The sequence below is a fragment of the Schistocerca serialis genome, chromosome 3, assembly GCF_023864345.2.
Source record: "Schistocerca serialis cubense isolate TAMUIC-IGC-003099 chromosome 3, iqSchSeri2.2, whole genome shotgun sequence".
In the NCBI taxonomy this organism is placed as follows: Eukaryota; Metazoa; Arthropoda; class Insecta; order Orthoptera; family Acrididae; genus Schistocerca; species Schistocerca serialis.
The window spans coordinates 738,836,792-738,855,222 of NC_064640.1; positions in this window are offsets into that span (position 1 = coordinate 738,836,792).

Consider the following 18,431-nt stretch of genomic DNA (forward strand, 5'->3'; position numbering starts at 1 on the left):
TCCATGTGAATGTCATTTGTGTGGTGTTCTCTAAAATCATTTTTGGTAATTAATATTGTACTTTCATTTATGTCCTTGTTGTCTGTGTGATTAATGTTTTCATCTGCTTACTGACCTAAGAAGAACGTTGTTTCGTCTCTGGTGACATTTTACTGTTATATTTTTGGATTGCTCTCTTTCATTCTTCCAGTATGGTAATTAGCTGCATGAAGAACATTTCACATTCTCCTTCTGCAGGTTAGTTTTTTAGCTTTCTGTATAATGTTGGTTTGGAACTGTTTCGAGGTGGCTGCCTTTCCTTTACCTCTTTCCTCTTTTACACTAGTCTCTTTGATCCTGTTTGTGTCCATTTTCTGAAGGTGTACTCTTGCAGTGTAAGCTCTTTTTGGGTACATTTAACTTTAATGAGGACATGAGAGTGATCTGAGTCAATATTTTCACCTGTATGGATATGATTAGACTGAAGTACATTTTGTGAATAGTATGTGATAGCAATGTGATGGATTTGATAGTCTTCAAACAATGGTCTGGGTTACTCCAGTTCTTTTGCTTTTGAAAATGTTTTCTCAGGCAGGTCAACATGATTCTCAAAATTTTTTGTTGGTAAAAAATACTGAATGTGGTCCCATTCCTGTAGTGAATTTATGTGCTGAGAAATTGCCAACTTTTTTTCTACCAAGTTGTGTAATGAAATCACCTACTAGGTTTCTTATGCAAGTCTTTACTGTAGATCATACTAAAATAAATCTACAGTATCTCAATAAACAATAGAATATTGTTTTACATTAGTGCAGTGTCTATGTAGTTCTGTGCATGCATGTCTGAAGGAACAATGTGTAGAACTACACATTCACTGTAGAATACGGATACTGCACTAGTGTACTTCATGCCGAAGTGAACCAGACCTGACAAGAAAACTAAATAATTCTTTACCAGTGTGGGAATCACATGTTGTGCAAGTGCTGTAGGATGAAGACATTGGGGCATATGTATGTTTGTGTCAGTCATGGAAGCATGGTTATAAGGATAAAGTGGTTAAGTTAACTGCTTGTGACAAGTGGGAAATCTGGATTTGACTCCCAGTCTGTCACAAATTTTCATTTAATCCTGGTATATTGTACACTGGGGAGACAAAGGTAATGGGATATCTCCTACAGTCATGCTGGACTTGCTTTTGCCTGGTGCAGTGCAGAAACTCAGTGTGGCATGCATGCACCAAGTTGTTGGAAGCCATTGCAGAAGTACTGAACCATGCTGCCTCAATAGCTGTCAATAATTACAAAAGTGTTGCTGGTGCAGGAAGTTGTGCACAACTTAATCTCTCAATAATGAGCCATGTATTTTTGATGGGGTTCATGTTGCATGATTTGAGTGGCCAAATCATTCACTCAAATTAATAAGAATGTTCTTCAAACAAATCATAAGCAATTGTGGCCCCATGACATGACATTGTTGTTTGGGAGCATGAGCCCCATGAATGGCTACAAATGGTGCCCAAGTAGCCAAGCACAAACAGTTCCAGGCAGTGATTGGTTCAGCTGGACTATAGGACCCAGCCACAGTTTCATGTAAACACAGCATGCTGCACTGTGCATTCAGATTCACAGATGTTCATCATATATTGTACATTGATTTCTTTGCATATTGCATACAGTGTTTGTCTCTTAGCACTGACACTGCTAGACAAACACAGCTGCTCTCAGTCATTAAGTGAGTCCATTCAACCACTGAATTGTTAGTTGTAGAAATGTGGTGTTCTGGTCACAGTCTTGACACTATGAGTCACCGAATAGTGGCTTCCATAACAGTTTGCAAAGTGGAATGCCTATGCATCTAACTCCACCTACCATTCTGAATTCAGAGTCTGTTAATTCCGTACATTTTGACATGAGTCACCTGAGTACAAATAACAACTTTGCTAATGCACTGACCTTTTATGCCTTGTGCATCTTGTACAACCACCATCAGTATATGTGTATATCGCTATCCGGTGACTTTTTCCACCTCAGTATATAGCTGTTGTGTAACCAGGTCCATAGCTTGTGAATATATTTCATAATACCATTTTACATTTTATTTTTTAGGACTGGTTACACTTCTTGTGATTTATCTAGTACAATGATACAGTTAATTTCTTGTGCACAAAAAGTTGAATTAAAATAACTAAATCTACGTAGGAATTATGCTGAAATGCAGTTTTATGGATGGGGGACGGCATAGATTCGGCTGTTGTGTTGAGTGTGCAGGATCACCTTGGCACACCTCTGGACATCATATGTGTACTCTTTTACCTATTTTCTGAGAGCAATTGGTTGTGTTTATTATTACATCCTACTGTTTATTGGAATTTGTTCAATTGGTACAAGTTTAAGCAAATTCTTAAAACTGGAGAATAAATGAATGTACACGTTTTATCATAATAAGCAAAATTTAAATACAACAGTGCTCTATGTACTCAATCATTTGTTGTATGTATTCCAGTCTCTTGACACATTAAGAGAATGGAGGAGAAGAGGATATCAAGGAGGATACACTTGATGAAACTGGAAGGAAAGATATCAAGAGGAAGACTGAGAGACAGATGGCTGAAAGGTGTAGAGAAATGCGTCCAGAAGAAAGGAGAAGATTGGATCAAGGTGAAGTCAGCCAGATGGCGGCAAAACAGAAGACAAAGGAGAGGCTGGCAACTGTCCAAGGTGATGATGGTGATGATGATTTCAGTCTCTTTATTCCTCTTAAGTTTTATGCTTTACATCTGTCTCCCATAATGTGGAAATTATATCCTGATATGTCAACACATGTCATATCAATATGACATAAGGAAAAGTATTACAATATTTCCTTTAGGAGCGGGTATTTACCTAAGTGGTTTCCTCAGTTCTTATACTAAGATACACCCTATCATTCTAATAATTCAGTCATTTCATAAAATGTTTCATCCATGAGGAATATTTTTAATTTCATTTTGAATGTTTTGAATGTTATTAATTTCGATTTTCATAATGAATGGAAACTTGCTTGTACACTTTCATACATCATATTTTCTATCCAAAAATTAGAATGCCAAATTACAGAATAAGTTTTGAATAGTATGGGGGATGATGCTACTTCATATGCATGAGGAAACAAACACAATTGCTATTTCACAGCATTCAGTCGTGAGCTCACTGCTCTTCATGCTCTAAGTTAATGTCTACCACCTATTTGAATCATGAGGCAAAATTAGGCAACTTAGCAGATGATACAAGCAGTTTCCTCAAGCCAATCACTGCGCCATTGACCACCAAACTAGAAATAATATTGTTGTTAAATTTATTAAACGGTTCTGCAAAAAAAACACCAAACCTCCCATTAATCCGGTGGGAAGAAAATTGAATCGGAAAACAAGTTCAAAGGTATTCATGGCAGATTGTTTCACCATAACTCATCATCGAGAGCAGGCGTAATCTTCTAACTGGATTCTTCTGCGCAACATCATGTAATGTGCCGGGAATGTCTCCTCACCCGGGGCACTACATGTAATGTGCTAGGCTATTTCCTCATATTCGTGCCTCTTACTAGTTCACGTCGCAACTGGATATACTGGTATTGAAACATTTCCTCACCCAGTAGATAGTATGAAGTGGTTTCGACCTACCTTGCTTTGTTTATTCAATATTGTCTTTCTGGTAGCTGCATCCGTCTCATCTAAATCACACTGAAAAGAAGAAGTTTTCCAAAATCAAAAGTCAAGATCGTATTCATTGTTGAACATTTATGTCAACCACAGTACGATTTATTTGTTATTACTCGCACACACAATACTCATGTGACCAGGCCTCTTACACTTAATTTTCACATTAGGTAGGTCAAAAAATTCCAGTATTTAACAATGTTCACAATTACACTTTTTTGGTATGACCGAAAAAATTAACTGACTTGCGCTCTTTTGCCCCAAGAGAATCTGACCGAGAACTAAGAACTGCACGAGCTCGGAACTTATATAGACGAACGCTTGAATATTTGACTATTTCTGTTAATATATTACAGTTTATAATTTCCCTGGGTTAAAATGATCCTTTCTAACTGGTTTTGAAGTTAACTATTGGATTTTATTATTTAAATAATATGAGTGAGCTGTATCAATTTATATACGTGGAACTAACTTATGCAGCCGCCGTGGGAATTCCAGACTTATAACCATGGCAGCCCTTTTGAACAATAATTTTTACATATTCAAATTTACTTACTTCTTAATTAATGCACATGCAAAGTTGAGACTGGAGTTATTTTACATAGAAAAATAAAGGTAGCAAAAGTATCGAAACAGATCTCGGAATTATTTGGTAGTTTGATCACAATTGGCACTGAAAGTCATACAGGCTACAGATTTTAAGTCTTAAATATCTATTTAACTAACAGGCTTTAGGTTAATTTAAACACGATGCTGGAATCAGTAAAATTTAGGCTTTCTATGGATGCAGTCTTATAGCTGAATTTGATCTATTAGCTCACTTGAATTTTACTTAATATGTATTGCACAATGTACGTCACTATCCATAACTGTTAATAGTGTGCATTTCCAAAAGCACTGATTAGCTCATTACTTACAGAATAGACATTAGAATGTACTGAAATAATAGATTTTACAAGGGAATTTTATTTAAACTATTTCTGAGTTCTGTACTATGAGGCTGAAGGCCACAAAACCTGTAATCAGACTCTAAGTAGTGAAAATGAAAAACAAAATAAAAGTTCATTGCTTAACTAAGTAACTGAAGGAGTGCAAAACCAAAACAGGATAGCAGTGGGCAACCCTGCTTCGTTACATCACCCCCCCCCCCCCCCCCCCCCCGCCCCGTGGAATTATACTGATGAATATTTTTTAAATATGAATCTGGATAATTCCATGGAAAAGAAATGTTCATACAGGTGTTACCTATATACCAACATCATTTCACTTTAAATTCACACACATAGCATTTTATACACTAAAACATTTCAATAGGAAACCCTGGAGGCATTGGTCATCAAATAACACATATTATTCAAAAAGACAGAGTAAGAATTAACACATTTAAATTTGAATTTTCAATGACATACTGACATCTTCCTATCTCAATACAAGAATAGTTACAAAACAAAAGAAAACATGAACCAAAAATTGACATAGTAATATTTACATTACATGAATATATTCTTATTTCACACACATGTAAGTTATCTGACAGTTTGTTAGTTATATAGGTCATAAAAAAATTCGTAGCTTACTGTTTAGTCATTCCTCACACTTGAGCTAACTCATTCCACTTGAGATCACTACCGTAGTGTCCATTATTTACCTATTACCCAGAAGTCTTGTCCTTTCACCACTAGGGTGCTTTGTCGCTTCTTTCAACCCCACATTACTGATTTTTTTAATATATATATATAGTTATAATAGAGGGAAACATTCCACGTAGGAAATATATATCTAAAAACAAAGATGATGTGACTTACCAAATGAAAGTGCTGGCAGGTCGACAGACACACAAACAAACACAAACATACACACAAAATTCAAGCTTTCGCAACAAACTGTTGCCTCATCAGGAAAGAGGGAAGGAGAGGGAAAGACGAAAGGATGTGGGTTTTAAGGGAGAGGGTAAGGAGTCATTCCAATCCCGGGAGCGGAAAGACTTACCTTAGGTGGGAAAAAGGACGGGTATACACTCGCACACACACACATATCCATCCACACATATACAGACACAAGCAGACATCTTGTTTGCGGAGGGAATGTAAATAAAACTTAATGGGGTCGTTGTGGGGGTGTTGTGAGGGTGACATGGTATTAGAAGGTGGAAAGTGTAACATGAGGTTGAAATGAAAATGAAAGATAAAAATATATGGGGAGAGATAATGGTGAACTAGAAAATAACTGGAGATCTGGAATGAAGAAATGCGAAAAAGTGTTGGTTAAGTTGATCCTGTGGTGAACTTGGGTTGGTAGACAGCGATGTGCATGAATGTTAGGTGGTTGTGTTGCCGCTAATACACGTTAAAGGACGGAGAAATTCGGGAAAGTTTCGAAAAAACGTGTAAGTGTATTAAAAGGCGTGGTGTTGTGGTGGAAGATTACAAAAATGGGGCTAACAATTGTAAATAATGACGTTAAAACCTGTGGAGAGCGGCTAAAAATGATCAGTGATGTACGAAAAACGGAAGTGGAAATAAAGTAAAAGTTATTAGAACTAGCCGAAATGGTTGTTTGATACGTGAAGGCAGCTGTTATTGAACTAGAAACGGTGGATTTTATAGCAGCGGTATTGTTGAAAGCGCAAAATAAAAATTTTTTGGTTATGGTTTGGAAGTGGGTCACATATTATAGAGTATATATAGGCGGGATAAAATTGTATTACGGTAAAAAGGGAAGGTGAATAGAAAGTGAGACTACTGGTAAAAGCAGAAAGAGAAAATAAAGAGAAAATAAGACGACAAGAAAGATTTCGAGATGCAACAGCGACAATAACAAACGTAATTGTTGGGTTCAAATTAATGATATGGTTATAATAGAGGGAAACATTCCATGTAGGAAATATATATCTAAAAACAAAGATGATGTGACTTACCAAAGGAAAGTGCTGGCAGGTCGACAGACACACAAACAAACACAAACATACACACAAAATTCAAGCTTTCGCAACAAACTGTTGCCTCATCAGGATAGAGGGAAGGAGAGGGAAAGACGAAAGGATGTGGATTTTAAGGGAGAGGGTAAGGAGTCATTCCAATCCCGGGAGTGGTGAGACTTACCTTAGGTGGGAAAAAGGACGGGTATACACTCGCACACACACACATATCCATCCACACATATACAGACACAAGCAGACATCACTTGTGTCTGTACATGTGTGGATGGATATGTGTGTGTGTGCGAGTGTATACCCGTCCTTTTTCCCACCTAAGGTAAGTCTCACCGCTCCCGGGATTGGAATGACTCCTTACCCTCTCCCTTAAAACCCACATCCTTTCGTCTTTCCCTCTCCTTCCCTCTTGCCTGATGAGGCAACAGTTTGTTGCGAAAGCTTGAATTTTGTGTGTATGTTTGTGTTTGTTTGTGTGTCTGTCGACCTGCCAGCACTTTCATTTGGTATATATATATATATATATATATATATATATATATATATATATATATATATATATATATATATATATAAAACTTTCTGTCATTGATTTTAAAATTATAAAAAATTATAATAAAAAGTCTTATCTAAGGTAACATACAGATACCTATTTAACACTATTTAGTACTGCAGATCAACAAGGATTTCCTCAAAGCTTTCAATAAAGTTATAGTATTATATAAACCTTGCATATGAACAAACATTTTTCTTTATGGAAATTGTTTCTAATATAAGTTCTCCAATTATTGTTTCCTAATTAATTTTTTTTGTCAAAGGAGGTAAGATATGATGGAGTCCAACCAGCAGTACACATACTTTGTCAAATCCTAAATATTTTTGTAATTTGGATTCAACAGGTGCCATTTTAATAATTAATTCCTTAGGAGTGCCATATTGATTACAGGAGAGAACCAATCTGTTACCTTTCTTTACCCAGGTGTCATAATACCTATTGTATTTTAGTTCTTAACTCCTCATTATAATGCTTATTATCTTTCAGTTGTGCCATACTCTCTTTTTTCCTCTCTTAACTGTAAATATATGAAGTGTATCCCTGCTAAAACATTAATTACAGCAGACACAGGGTGCCTAACTATTCCCTAACCATTACTTCATTTTACTAATTCATACTCGTTGACTTCATATTCCTTATTCACCATTACTCTCATTATCATCATTAAATAATTAACTAACTAACCCCCTGCTCTGCCTTCATTCAACCTCTAATAACAAAGAAGACATTCACAGTCACACTATTTCATACTTATCTTTGACTTACTTCATTATTGCACACTTTATATATTTCAATACTCATCATATTACTGATTATTCATGCCTGAAGCCTCAAACTATTATCACACCTGAAGACGTTTACTTCATTCTGTTAATACTCCAAATAGGAAACTCTGTTTCATCACTTGACAGTATAACCAATATTCCTTCTGATTATATTTGCAAAAAAAAAATGGCATTATATTTCTCATTTTATTTTATAACCTCACAATATTATTGCTGCTGTTCAATGCTACGCTATTACTCTATGTTCAGGCAAATGTTTTCTTACTTTAATTTGCATTTTCCCATTTTGCTTTTTACCTCCTAGGTTCCAAAGTAAACACAATTGCTGTCCAAGTAATACATAGCATATCTATTCAAACTCCAATACATGTTATATTTTTAAAACTTATTTCAAATCACTTTCCACTGTTTGTAGCTTCCTATTCCACCAGTTACCAAATATCATTACTAATACATACATAAATAGTAAACTGAAATTTAAATTAGCATGGCCTAACTTATACGATAAGAACACCGACCAGCTAAGATACTCTCAATGGGCACTTGCCAAGTAGAAAAATGGGTAATATCAATAAAGTTTATCATTAATCAAATTTCCTCCTCTGCAGCTTTCTATCTAATTATTTCTCCAAATACTATTACAGCTACTATGACAGCACTGTCATAAAGTTACCATATGCATCATTATTCACAAAACTTTCTGGTTTCTCATACTACATAGCTCTCTTTTCATAATTAGATTGGCACAATAAGTATTCAGTTGAAAATAAACAGTTCCTAAGCAAAATCAAACAGTACACTACAGTAAATAGGCAACAACCTGCCACAGGCCTCAAGATCAACAAAATAATAATTAACTTTCAGGTAACACTCAGATACAATAATACTAAAGTCATGCATTATATTAACAGTATATATACATACAATGTCCTGCCCCCAGTCTCTTTATTAACAAAGCAGTCTTTCGTGTTTCATAAACAGTGACTTAAATCTGGTGGCTTTTTAGGCCTCCTACTCTGCACATCTTTCACTAATCTATTCAGATCTTGCCAACGTTTTGTTTCATCAGGTAGCTTTCTAAGTTTTGAAATTTCAAAGTCTTTAGCAAGATACATCATCTCCTGTTCTGTTATTATTTTATCAGGTGGTTCGTTTTGTTCCTGTAATTCACACTCTTTCAAAACCAGTTAACTCTTTCCCCAGTATAGTATCATCTGGAGGTTCCTGCAAATTATGCCGCTGTGCTGTATTACTTTGAGATTCCTTTGGTTTTGGCCCAGTCCTATTTTCTGTATCTTGCTTTGGAAAAATGTCTCTAATTTTCTCATATCCTCTCTCAGTAAAACTATATTCACTTTCATTTACACCTTAAAATTCATCTTCACTGGAGTCATCACTACTCTCTTCCTCACATGGGTTAAAGTAACTGACTTTCTTACAACTAATAAAAGAACTATTTACACCATTACATGAGTTGTGCTTTACAGTTTGCACTTTCTTTTCCCTTTCAGCTAACTTAGACTCAACACTAGTGTTTACATTCAGTAGCTTAACATCTAGTTCACTCTTTACATCCTCAATTTTGCTTTCAATTTTAGATTTATTTTCAGCACAAAATATCCTAGTTGCTTGTACTTCCGCCTTACCCTTTTTCTCAACAGCCTGTACTGTATTCCCAAAGCCCTCACATAACTTCCTTCTCCCCTCAACGCAATTAGTACTCACTTTTTTAAGTTTGTTATCAGTCTCTTCCCTTACTTTTATCATATTATTATCGTAGCTCTTTTCGACTTCATTCACATGATGTTCTAATCCAGACACTTTTTCCTGAATGAGACTAATTTCCTTTTTAATGTCATTAGCTAGTATGGTCATTCCGGTATCAACATTACTTATTTTAGTACCCATGCTAATTATATCACTCCTCACCTTACCAAGTTCATGTCTAAGTTCATTTCTAAGTTCATTTCTAAGTTCATTACTAAGTTTTTTATTACCACTACTTATATCATTACCCATATTATACATAGCCCTCATGATTTGCACGAGCATATCTCGTAAATTATTCTCATTTGATGAAGCCTGTACCCTTTGAGTGCCACTATCAGTGTTCTTTTCCTCACTGAAGTCCTTTCCATCACCATTACTTCCCTCTCTTGACACTTTGTCTCCAATTGCAGTGGACAAAGCCTTAATTTCCTTGTCCTGATTACCACTTACTTCACTGTCAGTTATGGTCAAATTTAATTCTGACCTATATCCACAGTCGTCTGTGAATTCTGCTACTTCTACTTTTCTACCCCCTAAAGTGTCACTCCCTTTCATTCCACTCACAATGTCACTAATAATTTCCACTCGCTCAGTCTCTACTGCTTTGTTTTCCTCACTTTCCATTTTGACAAAAGTTGCAATATGTATACTGCTCGTACGATACCTTAAAGTTCCGGGTGTCTTCTCCGTCGGTCGTCAGCCGGTGTCTTGTTTATGATGTCCGTGGTCTGCTACTGCTGCTGTTGCTGCAAACTCATGATCTGCCAAGCTGCTCCCATTGATATTTGGCACTTGCTGTCACTCACCCTGGTCAGCTATGTCGGGCTTGCGTGGATTGGCATCTGCTTCCATCATGGCTGCCGCTGCTGCAAACTCATCGCATTGGTTGGCTGCTACTGTTGTGGCTATCTTTAAACTGCGTTGGATGTAACTGTACGTGCACAGTTCTCACTTCTGCCTTTGTTGCCACAGATTTCACTCTCACTCCAAGTTGGTCTTCCAAATATAACCTTAAGGTTCATAAGTTCGATTTCCTCAGCCAAAGGGGCACCACATGTAACGCGCCGGGACATGTCTCTTCACCCGGGGCACCACATGTAACGTGCCGGGCTGTTTCCTCGTATTAGTGCGTCTTACTAGTTCACGTCACAACCGGATGTACCAGTATTGAAACATTTCCTCACCCCGTAGATAGTATGAAGTGGTTTCGACCTACCTTGCTTTGTTTATTCAATATTGTCTTTCCAGTAGCTGCGTCTGTCTCATCTAAATCACACTGAAATTAAGAAGCCAGGATCCTCGGTTCAGTTTTCCAAAATCAAAAGTCAAGATGGTAATCATTAGTGAAAATTTAAGTCAACCACAGTACGATTTATTTGTTATTACTCGCACACACAATACTCATGTGACCAGGCCTCTTACACTTAATTTTCACATTAGGTAGGTCATAAAATTCCAGTATTTAACAATGTTCACAATTACACTTTTTTGGTATGACCGAAAAAATTAACTGACTTGCGCGCTTTTGCTCCAAGAGAATCTGACCGAGAACTAACTAAGAACTGCACCAGCTCGGAACTTATATAGACGAATGCTTGAATATTTGACTATTTCTGTTAATATATTACAGTTTATAATTTCCCTGGGTTAAAATGATCCTTTCTAACTGGTTTTGAAGTTAACTATTGGATTTTATTATTTAAATAATATGAGTGAGCTGTATCAATTTAAATACGTGGAACTAACTTATGCATCCGCTGTGGGAATTCCAGACTTATAACCATGGCAGTCCTTTTGAACAATAATTTTTACATACTCAAATTTACTTAATTCTTAATTAATGCACATACAAAGTTGAGACTGGAGTTATTTTATGTAGAAAAATAAAGGTAGCAAAAGTATCGAAATAGATCTCGGAATTATTTGGTAGTTTGATCACAATTGGCACTGAAAGCCATACAGGAAACAGATTTGAAGTCTTAATATCTATTTAACTAACAGACTTTAGGTTATTTTGAAAACTATGCTGGGATCAGTAAAATTTAGGCTTTCTTTTGGATGCAGTCTTATAGCTGTATTTGATCTATTTGCTCACTTGAATTTTACTTAATATGTATTGCACAATGTACGTCACTGTCCATAACTGTTAATAGTCTGCATTTCCAATAACTCTGATTAGCTCATTACTTACAGAATAGACATTAGAATGTACTGAAGTAATAGATTTTACAAGGGGAATTTTATTTAATCTATTTCTGAATTCTGTACTATGAGGCTGAAGGCCACAGAATCTGTAATCGGATTCTAAGTAGTGAAAATGAAAAAAAAAAAATAAAATTCATTGCTTAAATAACTAACTGAAGGAGTGTGAAACCAAAACAGGATAGCAGTGGGCAACCCTGCTTCGTTACAATCAGACTCACCCCTCATGTAACTGAAAACATTGGAGGAAACCTAAGTTCACTAGCACATGTGTTCTCCAAACATATTGCAGGTGACTTTAACCATCCAAAAGTCTATTGTGATGGTTACAGTTTTGTAAGTGTTAGGCATAATAACACATCCAGCAAAAATTGCTAACATGTCTTTCTAAAACAACCCAAATAATATGTTTTGCAAGCTCACTCGCTATTGAAAAGTGTATGGTGGAGTTTAACTCATCAACACAGTGGAGCATAAGGAAATGTTTCATATTGCAGTGTTTCCTCACTCTGTGTGGTTTGGTACCCCACTATGGTATGCATTTCCTTGAAATGTGCTATTATGAGCATAATATGACTGTTTGCACATAAAGTAGCAGTACATGAAAGGAATGGTACAATATATTTTGAGGCTGCAAGAGTTGTCTCATAGGAATTTAACGAATTATTACTTTGATACAGGCCAATAACTGTCCATAGATACAGTGTTCTACTGCAATATAAGTAAATGAACTTACAGAACAAGTCTCTCAATGTAAATTGTAAAATATCCAGCTACAGCATTTCCCAGATGAATGTGCAAAACATTATTCACTCCCAGCACAAATGATGGCATCTTTTCTTTCTATGTAGTGTATTTGGTTCTACATATCAAGCACACAGATACAAGCATAAGCAGCAGCTTATATATCTTAGGATCTACTTCAATCATTCTGTCATAGAAAATGGGAAGTAGTCTTAGCAGCTTCCATAGAGATAGTTTATGCATAGATGGAACATTTGCTACAGCTGGGATTAATTTGTGTGGGGGTTTGAAACTGGCCTTCTAGCAATCAGTGACAAACTCCCCCATGTCAGTATGGGACTTATCGCTAAGTATTGTGGGAAGTTTGGTGAGTAATTCAGAAGTGTTTGGAAAGTCTCCTGAGGCAGAGAAAGGTGTAATCATCCTACATGTTTTTGTATAACACACAAAACCAGTATAATTGTTTTGTATATTTTGTCCTATTTTGTGAAGGACATATGTGACACAGTTCAACAAAACAGTTAATCTCAAGTTCATGCCTTATTTAATCATATTTTACTATTCACAATCTAGTATCTTCATTACTAAATATGAATTTACATTGAATATACCTGACAATAGTCAGTGAGTATCAAACATTATGTTAAAATCATGTACTGGTAACTATGAATCACTGTGTATCTGTATTTACAATAATAGTGTATCTTTGATTTGATCTGCCACCAATGAAATGTGAGGTGGTTTGTTAATGAGTGTAGCTTACTTACCCGGTTTCAATATTGAGACACTGGAATATTATAATGCTGACCATTATAAGAGGAAAACTGTGTTGCAATAAATATAAAGAAATGCAAAAGTATATTCTGCCATGTAAAATTTATTCTGTAACAAATGTTAATGAAACCCACTTACAGCAGGAGGGTGAATGAAGAAGTCACTTACAAGACAACGAAAGGTGAATTACAAGATCAGGAAAATCACAGTCTGTACATTCCTTGGTAGTCAGATATGCCAAAATAATGATTTCATTTGTATTAATTGAAGAGATATTATACATACAGTGTTACTACAAAGCAAACTTAGGTTATGCTGTGACTTCTTAAGCCAAAGTATTTCAATTCAGATTCAGCAGTGTGATGCCAGACGTGGGCTGAGCCTGTGATTTAAAAGAATGATAGTAAGTTGGTTGCAGAAATATGTGAAAATTTTGTAATGAATAGAAAGGCTATTATGCTGGGGGGGGGGGGGGGGGCAAGGATGAAGGAAAAAGTTCCTGCAATGCTCAACCTCCCCCCCCCTCTCTCCCATCTGCCCCCATGGTCACACTTCTTCACATTTTTGCCTATCCCCACTCACCATCCAGCTAACCTGTAGCTGTACATGCAAACATTTTACAAATAAATTTTAACTAGAACACTATACAGAACCATGTGTGTGTGCTGTGATATTTACTGGTAATTTTAAATGGGAGGATAATTGTCAGCAGAATAATGTAATAGAAAGACCAGTATCTTTCTTGCTAGCAGGATATTTTTGAATATGGATTATGTCTTTTATTTACTATGCTTTGTGGATCCAGCCATGGTGTGGAATCTTCATGGATGTGGTACTCATGAAAGTTGTATTAAGAAAGAGTAGCATGTGTCAGAAACTAAACCGGTATCTGCACTCTAAACACAAAGAATTATCACAACACAGAAATATACTATTTGTGGTTGTACAACTTAAATATGCACATCATAAGAAAGCCATGTCAAATGTTCATGTGGATCAATGTGACATACTTTCAATTTCTCTTGAATTTGTAGTGTGTTACGAATCTCTTTCTGTGTGATTGATGGTAGGTTATTCAAAATCTTTGCATTAGGATACAGCTCCCCAAGCCCACATTTTTTTTAAAGCCAGATGGCAGGTAAAATTCATTTTTGTGCCAGGTACTGCTGATGTGTGAACCACAGTTCATCTGAGGTCCATATTTACTATTTGTACTGTACACTGTTAAAAAGTAAATATTCTAAGAAATAAGAGTAATTCCAAGATCTTTGCTGAAGCGGCTGCAGTAATTTTGTTTATGGAATTTACATTCTTATTGCATACTTTGTTAGCTTCAGCTGCATTGTCCCTTAAAACTGGTGCTAGAAGAAGTGTATGGAATAAGCTAATATTCTCTGCAGTTCAGCACAGGAGATAATTCTAAGTCCATAACATCCAGATATGAGTGTTTCTTTTTTTTCTTTTTTTGTCTGTGATGACTCTGTTTCAGCTCTTTATGCAGGTGGACTCCAAGCATTTTTGAAAACTGTGTTTCATTTTCTTTCTCTGAAATCACATAATGTGACTCTCCTTTATATTATTTCTGAAAGTACTTGCTGTGAAAAGCATGCAGGCTATTATCTGGGTCGTGTCTGGTATATATGTGTTAATGAAATTGATTAACAAGTTTCTGTAATAAGCAGACATTAAAGTTTTGTAACATTCTTTCAGAGACTCTGAAGGTATTTATTTAAGTTCAGAACAGGGAGTGTGTCCAGTGGCATACTGTAGCACAGTACATGTTTTATGTTTCACGTTAATAGTTTAATTTTATCTAGATCATGCAGTTTGCCAATATGACCCTCTGTCCTTTGTTACCGTGATAAGACTCCATCTCTAAAACAAGAGATTTTATACTATCAAATTCATAGGATTTTATGATCTAGTAATGTTCTGCCCGTAGTACAAGATATTCATGAACAATTTGTGTAAGGATAAATAAAGACAAACCACAGGGGGATTTTATTCTTTTCCCATTAGCAATATGCAACCTGTGTGTGTGTGTGTGTGTGTGTGTGTGTGTGTGTGTGTGTGTGTGTGTGTGTGTGTGTGTGTTTTTGTGGAGGAGGATGGGGGAAGGAGAGTGAGGGCATGTGGTTATGGAAACAGGAGGGTGTAGAGAGGGCTAGAGAAGAGAGGAACCCGTGTGAAGTGTCCTCTTAACTATAAAGTGTTACACACATCTGATGATATATAGACATTTTTAAATCATAATATTATAATATAAAAGTTAATCCCTATATGAAGCACACTTAATTATATGAAACAATGCAAACTCCATGTAGCACATCAAGAATGTAGGAAATGATAAATTGCTACTTACTGTAAGGGAAACATATTACATTGCAGACAGGCATAAGTATAAGAAATCTATACAAAGTTATTTCTGACAACCTTCATCAACATAAGACAAACAGAGAAACAGACACCATTTACACACTAAGCAACCACACCTCATGCATGTGTGCCTGCCAATACTAGCAGGTAAGGCCAGAATGCAACTATCACATGGTATGGCAGCAGCAGACTGGAGAGGACAAGGAAGGGGAAGGGACAGAAGTGAATTGTGGCGAGGGGGGAGGGGGGGGGGGGTTAGAGCAATGCTGTCTGCTGCAGTGTGCAGCAGTGGCAGCAACTAGAATGCCAACAGGTGCAGTGTCAGGAAGTTGTGTGGCAAGGAGGTGGGGAAAAAAGAGGAGTCACAAGGAGAGGAGTAGGGAAGGATGGGTGTGTGGTTTGGCAAAAGATGGGGAACAAGCAATCTGGGAGATGAGAATGGGGAGGAGATGATATGACAGAGGGTGTGGGAACTGTTGATTGGAGAGTGTGGGGAGGGTATCTTAGTGTAGGTTGAGACCAGAATAATTAAGAGAGTGAAGAATTTGTTGTAGGGATAACTCACAACTGCACAGAACAGAAAAGCTGCTGGTGGAGGGGAGGATCCAGATGACTCAGGTAGTGGGGCAGCTATTGAAATCAAGCATGTTATGCTCAGCTGCATATTGTGCCACATTGTGGTCTACTTTCCTCTTGGCTGCAGTTTATCCTGGTGGTCAGGTGGTTGTTGCCATACCAATATAAAAAGCTGTGCATAGGTTGCAGTGTAGCTGGTAAATAACACGGCTTTTTCACAAGTGGCATATAACTTGGATGGTGTAGGATAAATCTGTGACAGGCCTGGAACAGAAAGTGCTGTGTGAGTCAATTGGGCAGGCCTTGCACCTTGGTCTTCAACAGGCATATGATTCTCGTGGCAATGGGCTGGGATTGTGAGTGGCATAGGAATGGACCTGGACATTGTGGAGGTTGGATGGTCAATGGAACGATAAATTAGGAGGGGTGGGGAGGGTCTTGGGTAGGATGTTTGTTATTTCAGGGCATGATGATAGGTAAAGAAAGCCCTGGAAAAGGATAGGGTTCACTTGTTTCAGACCAGGGTGGTGCTGGGTGGTACTGTGTGACAAAGGGGGCACTTCTTTGTGAACAGTTCTTGAGGGTTGTGTCAGCATTCAGGGTGTGAGAGGAAATGGCACAGAAGATTTGTTTGTCGATTGTGTCTGGGGGTTAATGTCTGTCTGTAAAGGCATTGTTGAGAACATCAGCATACTGAGTGAGGGAGTTCTGGTCACCGGAGATATGCCATCCCCAGGTAGCCAGGCTGTATGGGTGGGAATTTTGGTGTGAAAAGGATAACAGCTGTCGAAATGCAGGCACTAATTGTGGTTGGTGGGTTTGATGTGGACAGAGGAGTGGATGCAACCATCAAAGATTAGGGGGTCAGCATCTAGAAAGGTGGCATGCTGGGTTGAGAAGGATCAGAGAAGAAGATGGGAGATTAGCTGTTGGAATTGTGAAAGAATGAAGACAGGGTGTCTTGGCTCTGACTCCAGGTCATGAAAATATCTAGAGTTTTGTGAGGGTAGGAAGGCCTTCTCTAGGTGGCCCACAAACTGGTAGGCATAGGAGGGAGTCATGTGGGAGCCTATGTCTATGCTATGTATTTATTTGTATACCTTCCCTCCAAGGGAAATGTAGTTGTGGGTTATGAGGAAGTTAGTAAGGTGATGAGGAATGAGATAGTGTGTTTGACATTGGAATGGTGGTGTTTAATAGCTGTAATACCAGGGAGCTGAAGGTGCTTGGTCTATAGAGAGGTAGTATCAATGTGGAAGTGTCAGTCAATAAAGGCCAAAATTATGTTAGTGGGGTCACAATAAACAGCCACAATGGGGCATCCTGGATTGTTGTGTTTGTGGATTTTGGTTAGCATATGGAAAGTGGTGTGTGAGGTGTTATATAGGTTAGGAGGGAAATGAATTCAGGTTGAAGGGTTCTGGGAATTCAATAAAGATTTAAGCAGAGATTAGAGGTTGTGCTGGACTTCTTGAATGGGATCACTCTGTCCAAGTTTATGGGTGGAGGAGTCGGGTAACTGGCAGAAACTTTCTGCCAGGTTGTCACTATGATTCACAGCAACAGTGGTGGAACTTTTTTCTGCAGGTAGGATGATTAGGTCAGGATTTGTGTTGCAGTTGTGTATGGCCATTATTCCTTCTGCTGCAAGGTTAATATTCTGAGGAATGGAATTAAAGAAAGGTTGTGATTCTAAGTTGGAGGTAAGGAATTCCAGGAAGATGACCAGGGGTGCTTAGATGGAAGGAGGGGGGGGGGGGGGGGAGAGGTGGATGATGACTGGTTGATGGTATGAACTGGGAAAGGCAGGTTCCCTGTCGGAATTATGATGGTTTTTGTTGGACAAACTAGTGGAAAAGAAATGCTTCCATTACAGGGAATAGGAGAAGCAGCATGGCTAAATTTGAGTGTAGGGCAAAAGGTGAGGCTTCTGGATAGGGCTGAAATTTCTGTGGAGCTGAGGGTTTTCGTGGAAAGGTTAACAACAATGTTATGGGAATTGTTAGACTCTGGACATCATGGAGTGTTGTTAGGGAATTTCAT